The sequence below is a fragment of the Protopterus annectens genome, chromosome 10.part0 (assembly GCF_019279795.1).
Source record: "Protopterus annectens isolate FY-2018-M chromosome 10.part0, PAN1.0, whole genome shotgun sequence".
Taxonomy (NCBI): Eukaryota; Metazoa; Chordata; order Ceratodontiformes; family Protopteridae; genus Protopterus; species Protopterus annectens.
The window spans coordinates 947,271,157-947,284,333 of record NC_056744.1 but is presented as its reverse complement, the minus strand read 5'-3'; positions in this window follow the sequence as shown (position 1 = coordinate 947,284,333).

Here is a 13,177-nt window from a genome sequence, read left to right as displayed (position 1 = left end):
GACATAATGGCACTGTCTGCAATAACTTCCTAGAGAGGGCACACCTACATCACTAACATCACAAATAACTATGGAGTAGCAAGCTGAAATAACAATATCCCCAGTGCAAGGTGGCCCTCCTGTAAATGTTAGCCTTGCCAAGATGTCTCATAATTCCCCAGCCACCATAGTCTCTGTCATTCACACTGCCTCTGACATTGTCATACTGTGATATGCAGAAGTGTGTATGTGTGTGTGTGTGTGTGTGTGTGTGTGTGTGTGCGTGTGTGTGTGTGTGTGTGTGTGTATGTGTGTGGTGGGGCATTGATAATGCCTTTAAGACTCCAGATCAGTCCTTGATCTTCTTATTGCACTTGGATGTGGATGTGCAAGTCACTGATTATGGCTCAGAGAGCTGCTACCAACAATATTATTGTAATTGTGAGTGCACTCAGGGGCTTAGCTAGTGACGTGTAACATCTGTGCAGTTACAAAGAGTATAGGAACATGGAACAAATGTCAAACCTCATATCTGCGGTGGCAAATGTCTGTGTGAGTGCTTTGATATGACACTCAGCAAATGCTCTCTCTTCTTCCTCTGCAGGCTATGCTGTCTTTGGTCATGGTTAGATGCAAATGTAAGGTGGTCAGGCACCATCCTGAGATGGCTATTTTGTCAGTAATGGTCGCAGACTGCCAATCCCTGGCATTCAGTGGTGACTTTGTCATTGCAGCAAATGTTTCTTAGGGTCAACACCTGACACCCTTCATCACGCAGGTCAGAAATGGTCTCATAACTCTAATTCATGTAAATCTGCTGTTAGGACATTGAGAGCCATGCCTGTCTGTGGACATCACATAAGCCATGGATGAGGAAGATCTGTAAGGTTTCAGAATGAGACACCCCCACAGGGTGCAGACACTTCTTCCTGTAGGTCTCCTTCTTCCCTGCAACAGACAGCATGAAGCCTTGTGACTTCATGCCCCACACAGTGGATATTACTAACTGCCATGATATGCAAACTTATTTCCACCACTTTATGATAGGGTTCCAGACTGTCCTCAACCTCCTGACTATATGGCCACTGAATTCACTGCTCTTGACCTTACATTTTTTAATGTTCCTATTAGCTGTCATTTTTACTCCCAACAATGTTGCAAGTGTTGATAATTGTACACCCTCCAATCTTGACCTACATGGGTCTGGTTAGGTATGCTGCACATCATGCCCTGGTTATGCATTGTCTTGTATAGCCAGGGTGTGATAACACATGCTTCACTGTATTCTGTGCTGTCTTTGTCATGATGCATTGCTGTGGAGCAGACATCACTTTGGCAGTGCTGTGAGGTATTGCACTCCCCTCTGCCTCTCACAGAGTACTGCTGCTGCTGCTGCTTCTACCTGTTCATCCACAGGCTCTAAAGCCTGCTGTCCCATTGCAAGTTTTATTGCTCTTCTGAATTCTAAGTAAGTGTTGCCTTGTTGCTTTGTTGCTGCAGCTACCTCTGCAGTGTCATATTATGTAACATGATTCCTTCACAAAGCTCTTTCTGCAGGTGTCTAGTACATATAGCAGTGCCCCTCCTGGTGTCTCAAAGCAGTAGAAGTGCTCCTTCAGTTATCTAAGCACATGGTTAATGACATTATATGTCTCTGCGTGGTCAGTGTTATACACCATCTTTGCAAAGGTCCTGGAGTTTTGGATGGAAGCCATCAGGCACAGCACCAAAACATATCCAACACAGTGTGTAATACATAACAGTTGCACCTTATGTGGCCTGCTCCCAGCTTGCATGGTATGTGTGTATCCACTGCCCTTTTTGATGTATGTGTGTGCTCTCCAACTGACTAGATGACTCTATGAAAATTTCCTGTGTACAAAATAATTTTCTAGGTCTGATACTTACCATATGCGATAATCATTGGAACTGCCAAAATGATACAGGGATGCAGGATTATTTTCACTGAAAAAGTAGCATCTTAACAGTGATCCACAGCTCTAAGAGCCTAACCACTACCAACCACTTAGAGATGGTTTTGCCTCTTACCGTTATTAGCACCAGCTTATGTCTCTTGAAAGGCAAGAAAGATATGGCAATTAAGTTGTTTTGTTTTGACATTCTAGTAGTGCCTCTGTGATAGTCAGGAATGTTAGCTAAAGTCACAATCATTAAGGACCACTGCATTCACTACTCATAGTCCTGGTTAGGCTTCTCAGCTGTCTGCGTAAGGCCAAATGGTGAAATTAATCTCTGAGAATAATTACTTAATCTTAACTCTCTCCAAGCCAATATCTTTTAGGACCTCATCCACCAAGTTAGGGAACAGGGCAGATACATGTAAACTGCACCAGTCTGCAGCTTGGTGTGCTGCTAAAACATGTTGGGCCAATACCCTTCAAGGAAAATCATCATATCATCATCATTGGGATCACCTTGCCAGATGAGGGTAGCATGAGTCTTACATTTCTTTTTCATAAAGCGGAGTACCCTGCCTCCCCTAAACACACACACATGCGCGTGCACACACACACACACACACACACACACACACACACACACACACACACACACACACACACACACACACACGCACACACACACACACACACACACACACACACACACACACACACACACACACACACACACACACACACACACACACACACACACACACACACACACACACAGACAAAGACCCATCAGTTACCCATACAGTTATACTGAAAGAAAATTTAGAGACAATTAAAATCCTCATGCCAAAACTAATTAATATCAATAATGTTTGGATTTTCCAGATGCATCTAGGATTTCAGCAGCAGCCAGTTCCTGCTGATTCATAGGTTCATAGTCTCTTAGATGAATACTAGGCAACAACCACAAGGATCTTTTTAAGCCTAGCCATGCATCCGAAATCTCTGACAAGTTCTGCAACCCTTCAAAAGTGTAAGTATGGATCTGGGAGATGAACCATTACAGGTTGTCTGTGTCCATTAGAGACACAGGTGCCAAACCAAGGAGGAATTTCCTATTCCCAACCCAATAATCCAAGTTACACTTGAACTGGGTTAGGGAGTAACTGCTTCATGTGGAAGAGGAGCATGTTTCAGGGAAGGAGTAGTCTTTGGGATAGATACATGTCTATCCAGTAGGCATATTTATCACAGGCAAGGTTTAAGTATTTAGAAAGTTATGATGTGCTTGATGTTCAGAAATCTACATTCAAGATTCTTGAATTCCCCAACACCTGAGGAACAAACCTGAGTGAAGTTGACCCTGGTTTAATACTAATATCGCCACCTATCTGTAGATTTAAGGTAGAGAAATACAGAGAGGACAGAAGTTTCCAATAATTTTTTTCTGGAGCAAAAGTATCATAGAGGAACAAGGCCTAACATAAATGAACTTTGCTTTTCATGGATTCTATCAATATTACTAAACATCAAAACAAATAAACCACACTTCAGTAAAAACAACTTACATCTTTATTAGATAAACCCACAAAAAGACATGCTTCCAGGTTAAATTACATCAAAGCTGTCCCAAATATTAAATACCACTTTTGATAAATCAGTTATTCCATTGTAAACTCTTTACTAGCATCTGCAGAATACAAGATCCCTTGAAGAGATTTTCTGAAGCACCATATGTATTCAAAAAAGAAGGCAAAGAGAAGTCTGGCTCCAAAGCAGGGAGATAAACAAACCCTGTCAATGACTTAAATAATTTGAGCTTTATCAATAGCCTGTGTGCTGAAGGGATCAGGTAGGAGAGGCTGAGACTTAATGTTCAATTCTGGATCATTCATCCTGGGGGCTTGTTGGGAATGGACTTGCTGCACTGCAGACACCTGTCAGTGGGAAAGATTCTTACAGGCAGCAATAGTCAGAAATTGTGCTTTTTCTCATCTAAGTCATATACATGGTAAACTAAATGGGATGTATGCAGGAACATTCATGCTGTCAGATCAGCAAGCATGCCTATAGGTACCAGAAGGAGGATTTTGAAATATGATACTTATGATTTTTGGTAAGGACTAATAAAATGGGTTTATAGTACATTATTTTACTCTTGATATGTTTAGGACTGCCAGCGTTATGTTCCATTTTGGTCAGAGTTCTGTCTGTCTTTGAGTAATTTCCATGCTCTGAACCTTAATGGCTGATTTACTGCCATAAGATCAGTGTTCTGATCATGTCCACCTTCCTCCTGTTAGAGGAGTAATAGTTTAACTTTTTTGTCTGGAGATAATAGATACAGTTTCACATGTATGGTACAATCTTATTCAGAAAAATAGACACCACTGAAGCTCTATTAATAGAAAATATTTTGTTTTAGCAAACAGATTGATTTTAGTGACCATAATTCTGAGATTCTTTATTTCAGTCTTTAAAGGAGACTATTATAAGGTAGTCAATGATAAACACTTACCTTCTACTGTGCCCTTGCATGCTGCATCCCTACCTTCTGTTCAGTAATCTCTAAAAATGTTAAATAGTAAAGCTTTAGGGTCTATATTAGATAAACAAAAGTTTATCTTACTGAATGCTGATATGATCGAAAATCCCGGAACTCGAAACTGCAATTGTAGGGGGCTGTGCCTCCCACACCCCCCGCTAAATGTATATTCCAACTTCGAGATCGCACTACAGTGAGGAAAGGGCAAATATTCCCATCTTCACTGTACCGCAATCTCACAATTGCGGTTTCGGGTTCTGGGATTTTCGCTCATGTCAGCGTTCGATAAGATGAACTTCCATTTATCTAATATATAGACCCAAGCTTTATATACTGTGGTTGCAACTTCCCTTCTGTGGCCCATAATGTTAGTTACTGCGTCTGGGAGGAGATATCCAAACTGTTCCATTTTCTTAAGTTTATGTAAAAGAAAATGAGTTTGTTAAAGTTATTTATTGGAGAATATATTATTTTAATATTTATAGGATGTTGTCACATTTCCTCTGCAATGTGAAATGTGTTTGTTTAAATGTATGCAGTCCTATGTCCCTACCGTAACAAAAGACAAAGTGTTCCTATAAAGTGAATAAAGTTCCGGCCTCTCTCCATATACCAATCCTTGGTGAGCAGTAACTCATTTAATTACAGTTAAACTTACATAGTAGCTTAAAACCTGAATAATTGAAAAAGCATTTATTTCAGTGTCTCTATAATAGTCAAAGAAGGTAGAAAACAAAAGGTCAAATAACTCTTAACATTGTTAAATGAACATTAAGTCAATGAACTGTAAATGTTCCAACACCATGGAAAGTAAGTACCACCACAGATATTAAGCACACAAGTTCATGAAAACTGTGTTAAGCCCTAAATTATGTGAAAAAAGATCTGGAAATGTAGCTTGGTGATATAAAAATATTTCTTAACCTCAGAAGAATGACAGGGAAGCCTTCTCTTTCGTTATTGTATTCCCTCTTTTTCTTATAAACACCATTATTTAATTCTCACCTTTTAAAGAATGACATGGGCACACATTCAATTATAGCAAAGAAAGCAAAGCAGTATAGGCATTTGTCATGGTTTTCAAGCATTATACATGTTTTCTGTTATTAAAAACCTTTACAGAATTATCACTTAAGAAATAGGCAAACATACATTTATATAAAAGAAAAAACATATTAATATGTTCCCAGTTACAACAATTATACATCACATATATTCTTTTTCATCATTATCAGCATTCCAGCCTTAAATAAATTGATGAATTCCTGCCTTCCTTTAAACTTCACTCCACCAAAAATGTATTCTTCATGTATTATTCCCACAATTTTCTTTTTTGCTGTGCAATTTGCTCCACCATTTCCTAAAGATGCCATTTCCAGTTATTAATTTCTGTCACAATATTCAGTACTTCAGATATAGCTGGTTTACAGTTAGATTTCCATTTTCTAGTAATTCCTTTATTAGCAGCAACCAAAATTAAACTTAACAAGACTTACTATGCCTATAAAATTCAGATCCTATATCTTAGCTCAAAGAAAAAAAATGTTTACTTCATCCAACATTTCTGGCAGATTACTCTGTAGAGAATGTTTAAATTTTACTAACTCATTACAGTGTCAAAACATATATACCCAGTTACCTTGTTCTTTACTTAAAAACAATCCCCTGGATTTATGAAGCCCTTTATAGCATGCAGGATTAGTTTAAGAGCTATTTTCGGCAATATGGCCGACATGAGATCCAGGAATGAGCTCCCGGGACGTGCATGTGAGCTCTTAGGCTAATCCTGCACAGAACAAGCTCCTGTATGCAAATTATCCTCATTTGCAGGTGAAAACCATGCAAATGAGGGTAATATGCGATCCACGAAGCTGGCAGCTGTCCGTGCAGGACGAGTGCAGTGTGCAGAAATGTACTCGGTTAGTAACTGAGTACAGTTCTGCAATGTACAAAACGGAGCTATGACAGCTCCAAATAAAGGCTGCATATCATCGAGGAGGCATGCCAATATCCAAGCAGAAGGCCATTGGCATTGCAAACTGTTAAAAAAAATAAATAACTTTTCATCTTGTTTTCGCCGATCTCGCCTGCTTAAGCATAGGGCAGCAATGCACAAATGGGATCGGGGGGAAAATAATAAAATAAACTTAAAATAAGCATGCTAACTAAAATCAGTATGCTGCCATGCAAGTCAATGGTAGGCAGAAGACAACCTGGCCAGTGCATAATAGTTGCTAAGGGGGGAGGTTCAGTGTGGGACATGTAACTATGCATTAGCAGGCAATCCTATGCAAATGAGGGAAAGGTTAGTGAATCCCAAATTTTCCCAGGGTGTGAGGCAGGACCTAAGAGTATAAGAGTATAAATAGCTGGGAGCAAGACTAGGATATAGGTGACATCATGGGGGTGTGTGTCAAGCATACTGTAAGTGGATTGGAGACCTGTGGTTCGGGATTGCTCCTCGCTTAGCACAGCTAAGCTAGGGGTGTGTCTATACCTGCCTAGCACTCTTTACAAAGTGTAAGCGGGTGCACGTGCCGTGCACCGGGTTTTACAGGAAGAAAAAGGAAGTTAAATCAGGAAAAAGCAGCTCTATGCACATTTGAGCACTCCGTTTCCGTGGCGCACACACGGGCCTAAGCAGGGAGGCAATGGGAAGGGAAAACAGCAGTAGGAAGGTAATCAAGGAGAACTAGCTGAGCTGCCAGGTGAAATGTATCAGAATCAGCTAATCACACAGGAAGCAGACCAGCCCAGCCCAGATCACCACTATAAACCAAGCAAACACCTACCCCCTGGTTTTTCCACACTCTACACCACCAGTGTATACAAGTGGTGAAATTTTAAAACCAAACCTGCAAAATGAGAAGGGCTGCAGCAGGCAACATAGAACAACATGTGCAAGAGGCTGAGAGTGGTGAGGATGTCATTGCTGCTGAGCAACCCCCAGTGAGGAGACAGAGAAGAGTGTACAGACCCAGGGTAACCTACCAGGGGCTACATGAGCTGGAGACAGTGGAGCACTATAGGGAGGACAGAGACCTCCTACAGCAAATCATTGAGCTGTGCAGGCCACACCTGATACACCACACTGGCCGAGGGGAACCCATCCCAGTGGATACCAAGGTATGTGTAGGCCTAGGTATACTAGCCACAGGTACCTCCCAAACTACAACAGGGGATAACATGAGCATCTCACAGGCATCAGCATCCAGAGTATTCCATCAGTTCCTGGATGCCATGTCAGCACATGCCAGTGAGCACATATATTTCCTCAACACACGTGAAGTATTGACCCACAATATGCATCTCTTCCACCAAATAGCTAACTACCCTGGGTAGTGGGTGCTATAAACTGCATGTACTTACGCATCAAAGCACCACTCGGTGAGCAGGGTAAGGCCTACATCAACTGCAGGGGCATCCCCTCCATCAACTGCCAGGTTGTATGTGATGCCCAGGGCATTATACTGAATATGTGTGCTGACTGCCCTGGATGCTATAACGATTCACACATATGGCAACTGATGCAGCTGTACCACAGATTTGTTGATGTGGACATCCCCTAAGGTCACCTAGTGGGGGATGCTGTGTACCCACTGGAGCCATGGCTGATGACACCCATCAGAAATGCACACACCTGAACAACAACACCATAATGATGCACACGCACAGGCCAGACATATAATAGAGCGTGTGTTTGGGATGCTCAGGTCACAGTTCCAGTGTCAGGACACATCCGGTGGAGCCCTGCAGTATTCACCAGCTACATGTACCCAAATAATAATGGTATGTGCTATGCTACACAATATGATCCTGCGGATACAGCTGCAGCTGGAACAGCATGGGGCAGGGCCACACAGCCCCCCACCAATGTCAAGGCCTGTACAGGTACAGAGTGATTCAGAGGAGGAACAACCTGAGCCTGCCCCAGTAGGCAGAAGAGGGCATGCCCAGTATGCCCTGGCCTTGGCAAAGTGGCAAACCATAGCATATGCACTGACACAGTAGGGCCCCTGGGAATGACACCTCTCTCTGACTCGCAGAGACCATAAAAGGGATGCCAAACATGACACTACCTGTGCCCAACCATGTATAGGGAGTGTACTATGTGCATCTGACATAGGCAGCCCTCCAGCATCATTCTGAAGTCAGGCACACCCTCAAGGTAAGTCAATCATCCTACCAGTTGCCAAATGGAGTAGAATGTGTTTTTACCTGTAGCTATGGTATGGATGTGAACATGCAAGGGAATTGGGTGGCCGGATGTCAAGGCAGCAGAGAGTAGACACCCAAAGTGGCAGCATGAGATCTGTAACAAATACTGGAGTCACCATAGTAGCCAGTACTACACAGGGTAACAAAACCCACTGCAGGAAATGGCCTGAGCAACAGGGGTGTCCATAAGAGCCACACATACCAGTCAGGAAGGATCACATACCCAACAACAGTCTGAACTAGCAGGACATGTGAAGACGAACACAAACAAATGCTGTACTATGGCCTCTGAATGTGCCCTATGATTAATCCCGCCCCCAGGCCTACACAGACAGACTGCAGCAGGCCAGGCAGTTGGATGTAAGTTGTGAAGGCTAGGAAGTCAGACACTAATATGTCGGTAAACAAAGGATCTGCACTACACTGGTAAGCCCTAGCCAGCAGGATAGGTAAGACTACAGACTGAAATGGAGTACCTGACATACCAGTACAGTCCTAGCAAATGTGTACATGTGTCAGGTGCGCACCCCCCATCCAAAGTACACATAGAGTAACAGTCAGGTGTGCATCCCCACTCTTGTGTAGAACAGTAGAAACAGTCAGGTGCCCCCCCCCGCTATGCAGAAATGTAGCAACAGTCAATGGCAAATGATGGATGAAGACCCTGCAGACACAGCATGCTACCTGTCGGTGTACAACAAAAGGTCAGCACCGCAGTACAAACAACCTGGGCGTGATCCACACATGCAACACAGATGGCCATACTGGGCATGCTCACACACTTAGAGGAATGAAGGTAATATCAGTCAACAACATACTGAGAGGTCATACTGGGCATGCTCACACACTTAACATGATGGCCATGTCTGCAAACACCAGTGGACCAGACATATCTGGAAGTTGCAGTTCTCAGTGCAGACACATGTCAGTATGCATCACTCCTGCCTTGCACACACAGTGGATAGGAATACAGACAAATATGCAAGGACAACACACTATAATAAGCCACAGGTACACGGACATAGATGTGTGGAAGAGGGTGACTGTGACAAAGAGCCATGTGGGCCTGTCCCAACTGGCAACCAGCCAAAGGGCCCCCAACACATGAGGTGCAGATGTAACCTACTGCGGATACTTGCCACCAGTACCTGTCAACATGACAGACTATGTAGTGTATGTGCCAGCTGTGCAACAAGACTGTAAAAGGAAGCAGCCATCAAGTAGCTGTATACACACACCTGTGACATATGACCCCGTGTGTGCCAGCATGTGGCATGTCAATCCTACATGAATGGGGTATGGCCCATGCACACACTGCCCTCCCCTTAGCAGTAGTATGACAAACCTGCTGAGGTCATCCATTGTAAATTACACCTTTGGGAGAGCTATAGCTCAGTAATATGAATGGCACGTCCCATAACTGCGTACTGCTGTAGTGACAGAGTAGTTAGGTAGTAGTACTAACCCCAGACCTGTCAGCTGTGTGAGTGTGTGTTTGTGTGTGCCTGTCTGCCTCTGACTGTGTAGAGTGAAATGCTGGTTAGGCTACTCACACTCCATGCAATGCATATATTCAACTTTGGCAAGGCTGCTGATGTCACTCTCCTAGAAGTACACCTCTGGGAACCTGATAGCCCAATAATTGCCATAGTGCATCCTGTAACTGTGTACTGCTGTAGTGTGATAAACTAGTTAGGTAGGTGTTCGAACCCCAGCCCTGACAACTGTGTATGTTTGAGTGTGTCTGACTGGGTAGAGAGCAATGCTTTTTAGGCTACTCACACTCCATACAATACAATACAAATACTCAACTTTGGCAAGGCTGCTGATGTCATTCACCTAGAAGTACACCTCTGGGAATGTGATAGCTCAGTAATCACTGTAGCATGTCCTGTAACTGGGTATTGCTGTAGTGTGATAAACTAGTTAGGTAGGTATTCAAATACCAGCCCTGGCAACTGTGTGTGAGTCTGTGTGTGTGTGTGTGTGTGTGTGTGTGTGTGTGTGTGTGTGTGTGTGTGTGTGTGTGTGTGTGTGTGTGTCTGACTGAGTAGAGAGCAATGCTTTTTAGGCTACTCACACTCCATACAATACAAATACTCTACTTTGGCAAGGCTGCTGATGTCACTCACTTGGAAGTACACCTCTGGGAACATGATAGCCCAGTAATCGCCATAGAACGTCCTGTAACTGTGTACTGCTGTAGTGTGATAAACTAGTTAGGTAGGTGTTCGAACCCCAGCCCTGGCAATTGTGTGCGAGTCTGTGTGTGTCTGACTGGAGAGCTTTTGCTTTTAGGCACACTCCACTCCATAAATATATTTCACTCTACTTTGGACACTCATACAATACAAATACTCTCTAGGCTAGGCTTTGATGTCTCACACCTAAGTACACTTCCTTGACATATTAGCCCAGTAATCGCGTGCTGTGTCCCTGCCTGTATGTACTGCTGTAGTGTGATAAACTAACCAGTTAGGTAGTGTCAAACCCCAGCCCTGGCAACTGTGTGTGTGTGTGTGTGTGTGTGTGTGTGTGTGTGTGTGTGTGTGTGTGTGTGTGTCTGACTGGGTAGAGAGCAATGCTTGTTAGGCTACTCACACCCCATACAATGCAAATACTCGACTTTGGCAAGTCTGCTGATGTCACTCAACTAGAAGTACACCTCTGGGAACATGATAGCCCAATAATTGCCATAGTGTGTCCTGTAACTGCGTACTGCTGTAGTGTGATAAACTAGTTAGGTAGGTGTTCGAACCCCAGCCCTGACAATTGTGTGTGTGTGTGTGTGTGTGTGTGTGTGTGTGTGTGTGTGTGTGTGTGTGTGTGTGTGTGTGTGTGTGTGTGTCTGTCTGTCTGACTGGGTAGAGAGCAATGCTTTTTAGGCTACTCACACTCCATACAATACAAATATTCTACTGTGGCAAGGCTGCTGATGTCACTCACCTAAAAGTACACCTCTGGAAAATTGATAGCCCAATAATCACCGTAGTGCATTCTGTAACTGTGTACTGCTGTAGTGTGATTTAGAATGGTGTTAGTGTTCCATCTCCATCCATGCCAGTTCCAGATGTGATGTGTGTGTCTCAGTGTCTGTGTATGGAGCAATGCATTATAGGCTACTCACTTGCAGTACATTACAAATGCCCTACTTTGGTAGTCCTGCTGATGTCATTAATTGTTAAATACACCTTTGGGGAAGATGCACTTCAGTAATGTCTGTGGTGCGTAATATAACTGCATAGTGTTGTAGTGTAGTAAACTAATTAGGTAGGGGTTCTCCACCCAGACATGACAGGTGTGTTTGTAACTCGTATCCTGTGTAGAGATGGCTGTGAGTCTGTGGGCAATGTGGAGGGGTTTTGCTATTTCATTTATGATGGCCCTACTATATATCACAATGTCAACCATACAGAGATAACAGATGTAAATGGCTATGAGGCTGGGGTGCAAAGCCATACCCATACATGTAACATCAAGGCCTGCCAATCACAGTTAGCAACCCCACTGTGCCTTCGCATGTGACTCACAACAGACATACCATACCTAACAACATGGCCTGTATGGACAGATGACACTGACATCAGGAAATGCTGTTAGCATGCTATCAATGTAGATGCAGGGTAAATCTGCTGACCGGTACAACTCCCTGCCACATGTGGGCAAGACTGGCACATCTGATGATAAGCTATGTTCACAGCATGGGTCAGACACCACAGGTACAGTTCCATATGTCACTGTACATGCATGTGGGAGGTGTGCACATCCTAGACACCATCCAAGTAATGGACTAGGGAACACATACATGGCAAGTGAGGGAACACATACATGGCAAGTGATGCACAGCATTGACCACACACAGTAGTCACCCAGGTGACTGGAAGATGGATGCAATACCCACCTGTGTGGGCAAATGCAGAAGCTACAGGCCTGTGCCACAATGCAGACCATTGTCATGTGGGCTGATGCCAAGGTATACCCATCATCTACCCTTGTATAGCCTGCAGGCACTGTTGGCCACCACACACCCATGCAGACATGCACCCATGCATGTCTGAACTGGACCCTGTGTGTCTGTGTGTGTGTTGTATGGTGCGTATGTCCACATCCACATGCACTACTCCCCCCAGGGCACAGTGAAGCATGCTACTTTATGTCTGATACCCCCTCATACTCACTGCCCATATGACCTCCATATCACCCGTGTGGTGCATGTGTTCCCTGCACATTGATGTGTTGTGGCAATCCCACTAGTGACGGGCTGCACTCCTGGCCCTGCCAAGTGTGTTAATGTGTGTGCGTCCTTGTGTGAGTGTGCCTGTACTGACGCTGGTACCTGTTCATGCAGACAGGCATGTGTACATCACATACTGTATATCTACCGTATCCCTGTTGCAGATGTCACTCACCATCACATACATGTTCTGAGTGCTCCCTACCAGATTACCCATGTGGCACATCCAGTAACAGCATTGAACTGTGATAGCACTACATAGCTGCCTGGTATTTGATACCCTGT